The 4,661-nt window shown below is 42.2% G+C and overlaps 1 non-coding gene across 1 annotated transcript; it reads left to right on the top strand.

The window, feature by feature from the left end:
* The first annotated feature begins 1,082 nt into the window (after positions 1–1,082).
* Positions 1,083–1,189, top strand: LOC120269820. The gene has a single exon (XR_005539453.1). It is a non-coding gene; the product is annotated as a small nucleolar RNA R71 (small nucleolar RNA).
* The last annotated feature ends 3,472 nt before the right edge of the window (positions 1,190–4,661 follow it).

The following is a 4,661-nucleotide window of genomic DNA, read 5'->3' as shown; positions in this document are numbered from 1 at the left end:
ATATCACCAATGCACTTTCTTCTAATTTCCTCTTCTTAGTCAAAAGATCTTTCAAGAACTTGGCATACCGAGGCATTTGATATAACGCCTCCGTAAAAGGAATGTTGATGTGCAATTGCTTCAATAAACCCAAGAACTTCTTGTATTGCTCATCATTTTGGTCATTCTTCAATCTTGAAGAATACAGGATTCTTGGCTTGTAAGGTGGGGGTGCCATCTCCTTCTCTTTGTTAGTTCTCTCCTCAATCTCCATGACGTCGGGTGCTTCAACATTGGTCTTCTCACTTGGAAGCCTACCCTCAACCTCACGACTACTTCTCAAAGTGATCGCCTTCATATGTTCTCTTGTATTAGTCTTGGTCTTACTCCGTAAGCTTCCTTGTGGTCTCTTCGATAAGGATTTCGCAATTTGCCCAACTTGATTTTCTAGATTATGCAATGTAACGGTATGGTTACGAAGTGTAGCCTCGATCGATTGGAACCGTGTATCCAATGATTGCACAAATCTAGTCAAGGCTTTCTTTAAGTCGGTCATCCGGGTTTCTAAGCCTGAAACTCTATTCTCCATGTTTGGGGCTTGTTGTTAAAAACTGGGTGGTGCTATGGCCTTTTGGTGCCCTTGGTTACTCCATGAGAAATTGGGGAGGTTCCTCTACCCTTGGTTGTAGGTGTTGCTAAAATGATTACCTTGTACCCTTCCTGAATTGCCCATAAAGTCTACTTGTTTAGTCAGGGCTGAAATAGCAATTGAAATAGGACAATCCGACGACATTTGTGAACCCCTACAACCATCAGAAGTCATGATCGCGGCCACCCTCAGAGAAGTCAATGTATCTAATTTCTTGCTCAATGCCTCTACTTGGGCTGTTAAGGATGTAACCTCATCAATTTAATGGATTCTACCCACTTTCTTCTTTTCCCTTGCATTCCATTAGTAGCTATTCATGGCCATTTCCTCTACCAACTGTCGGGCTTCTTCAACGGTCTTGTCCTCCTTTGTACCTCCTGTGGCAGCATGTAGAAATTGTCTTGTACTTGGATTCGACCTGTTGTAAAAAGTCTGAATGATCATCCATTCGGGGAAACCATGCTATGGACACTTCCACAAGAGGTCCTTGAATTGCTCCCATGTCTCAAACAAGGATTCAAGCTCCATCTAAACAAATAACAATATTTCATTATGAAGCTTCAATGATTTCCCCGGAGGGAAGTACCTTGCAAGAAGAGCTTCGACCATTTCATTCCATGTTGTGATGGATACTCATGGTAAAGAATGTAGCCACTGTTTTGCTATTCTTTTAGAGAGAATGGAAAAGCCCTAAATCTTATAGCATCATCCATAACACCATTAATCTTTAGTATATCACAAACTACTAAGAAGTTTTCAATATGGTTGTTTGGATCCTCAATGGCCAAACGATTGAACTAGGCCGACTGCTGTATCATTTTGATGAATGCTGGCTTTAGCTCAAAGTTCAGAGCTATAATCGGGGGCCGAACAATGGTATATTGTGTCCCCAATACTGACGTTCTGCAATTGTCAGAAAGTGTTCTATATTGTTTATTATTTTCAACCATGTTGTTAGACCCTTCAACTTTCACTTCAGCTAGATTTGACAGTTCTTACACAGGTTCTCTGATCTTTCTTCTGAGTGTACATTATTGTTTAGTATCACCTTCAATTAATATCGAAGGGTTCCCTTGGGTCATAACTTGGAGCTACAACAAAATAAAGAAAGAAATCAGAACGATGATAGAATAAGAAGATGCGAAGTAGAATGAATGATGAATGGCTAAGATAACAAAGTACAAAGTATCTCGCCTGGTCTTAATTGTGACTAGGGGTCTTTCGCCAGGACCAAAAGGTTAGATCAACATATAGGAATAGGGTTTATCACTTGGAATCCCTAGAGCTTCTTGCAACTTTACATAGTGTGAGGTGTTGAGACAGGGACATAGTGTAGAGTTGGTACAAATAAGTGAGAGAAAAGACAATCGATAGAAGTGGGGTACTCAAATAATGCTCCCCCTAGGACTAATGTTTCAAGTGCAAGACCAGCTACTATGTCTCCTAATTGATGCTTAATGAGTAGTGAACATCCTTGAATATATATGGTCCCAAACCTAAGGTCAACCATGACTAACTCTACACTATGCCCAGGCGGAGAAATCAAACAGTCTCAACACCTCACACTGTGTAAAGTTGTAAGACACTCTAGGGATTCCAGGTGATAAACCCTATTCCTATGTGTAGATCTAACCCTTTGGTCCAGGTGAAAGATCCCTAGTCTTAATTAAGCCCTAGGTGCTAAAGTCACTTCAACGCTTCATTCTGTTGCTCGTGCAACTAAGCCCCAGTGGAGTTCATCCCTTAGTCCTTCACTCTACTATAATCTCAAAGAACTCTTGGAATGTGGAGGTAGGATAAATCATATCGGATGGGAAAGGGGACGCTCCGCTACCTCTTAACTCACCCTCTCAACCCTCTCCAATTTTGCTTTGTCTAACCCTCATGGTGTGTCACTCATCCATAAAGGTTAACAAGATGGTCTAACAACCCTAGTGTCACTCTAAGGGAGAAATCATTCAACAAGATTTCAAGATTAGAACTTAATTAGAGACATCAATTAAGGAAAGCATAATAAAAAGTCAATGAAAAAAAAACATCCTAGGGTTTACAAAATCCATGTACCCACTAGGGGGTTTAGCTCTCCATGGAGCATGATAAAATTAATAATGAAATCAAAAGTGAAAACAAGTAATCCATTAGAAAACCCCCTCGGTATTTATGTCAATGGTCTTATGGAGTAGCCTCTTCTTCTCCAAAGTTCCCCTTGTCCAACCTAGGGCACACCTCGCGGGATCGATACCAACAAAAGCTCCCCCAATAACCTTATTCCAAGAGAAGTGCGGTGTTGAATCCTTAGGACCACTCCAAAGACATGCCAAAAGCCTCTCAAAAACCTAGCCGACAGCCTCCTAAAAGATAGAAAAAAGTTAGAGAGTAGGAGAAAGATGGCCTCAAAAATTGAGCTGAATCGCGGCTTAAATAGTACTGGAATCGGGCATCCACATGGGCCTATGGATTATTTACACGCCCCTGTGGAATTTCCATACAGGCATGTAGAATGTTGATAAACGCCTAAATGTATGTATTTTATATGTATTAATCTTGTATCATTTGTGAATATGTTAACGAATTGATGCCCGTTTTATGTCTAAATTGGTTATTTCGGTGTTGCAGGTCTTAAATGAGTTGAATAATGCTCAAAAATGTAAATCGGATGAATTCGACACCAAAAACGGCATTTTTGGTGTCCCACAGACAGAGCGGCAATCGTAGCGGTATTAGTAGCAGTCATTGTTCTTGCTCGTGGGCATTTGGCTTTTGAGTTTCACGAGCTCCATGCGCCCGCATGGGTGCCCGTGAGGTTCTTGCCGAAATTCTCAATACCGCTGATCGTGAGCGGAAATACTGGAGTGCAAACACTGTAGCTGAGTACTGTAGCACCGGCATGTTTTCTGGTCATTTGGCTGTGAACTTCACGGGCTCCATGCGCCCGCATGGACTGACGGGATATAAATGAACCAATTTTTCTAGTGCAAGGGGAGGAGTTTTTGGGAGAGTTCTTGGAGCTGATTTTCACCAGTCTTTAGGAGGCAAGATCACACGTTTTGGAGAAGGGAAATCAAAGGGAGAAGCTCGGTTTTGGCTAGATCTTCATCGATCTCTTCTTTGGGAGTTTGTTGACGACGAGGGAAGCCACCCCCATCGCGGCGTCAGTGGAAGCATTTCCACCTAGCTTGGCTTGTCTTCCTACTTCTATTGTTTGAGGGAGTTATGCCATTTGTAGTTGTTTTCATGGACTTGTTGCTTGTATTTGTTTGCATGGACGAGTAGACCCCAAGGTCACCGGATGCCGGTGAACCTTTGAGTGAACTTGTGTATTTGGATGATTTAATTTTTTCCATTGCAATTGTTGTGTATTTGTGATTCATTCTTGGTGCATTTGATGTGTTGCTTACATGAGAACTCTGTAAACCAACTGCTAGGTTGTACTTGGTAGCATGACCATCGCCCTTGTACTAGACACACCAAGTTTGGAAGGGATTCATGTACGAATACGCCGTGACCATCGGGTATTCTCGCACCCCTCCACCATTAGGGCTAGACCAAGTTGTGTTCCGGCCCTAATTAGGATTTCCCACTTGTTAATGCAATCGTATGAGGATTTGATCGAAGAAATTCCGTGTCAATACTTATACCGGATTAGGGGTTAATTGTCGTGACCATCGGGTTGATCTAATTTAGGAAATCTCTAGGTGCAAACCTTCAATTGCATGACATTCTTAGCATCCTTTGCACTTTAGTAGCCCCTAGGGAATCTGCATCCGTGACCATTTCTTTTCCCCGATTTTTATACCCCTACCTTATCATAGACTCCGCTTTGAAGTTCTTTTTATTTCAAGTAATAGATTAGAGAAACCCTTCAAATCATTCGACTAGACAATACGCAAAGAGGAAGTAAGAGTAGATTCTTGGGCCCAGGGAATACGACCCTCTCGTGCTCGCACGAGGGGTATTACTTGACGACTCCGTGCACTTGCGGATCGCTCATCAAGTTTTTGGTGCCGTTGCCGGGGACCCACAAGGAATACTC

Source organism: Dioscorea cayenensis, chromosome 9 (assembly GCF_009730915.1).
Source record: "Dioscorea cayenensis subsp. rotundata cultivar TDr96_F1 chromosome 9, TDr96_F1_v2_PseudoChromosome.rev07_lg8_w22 25.fasta, whole genome shotgun sequence".
NCBI lineage: Eukaryota > Viridiplantae > Streptophyta > Magnoliopsida > Dioscoreales > Dioscoreaceae > Dioscorea > Dioscorea cayenensis.
This window is presented reverse-complemented; position numbering and strand designations above follow the sequence as displayed.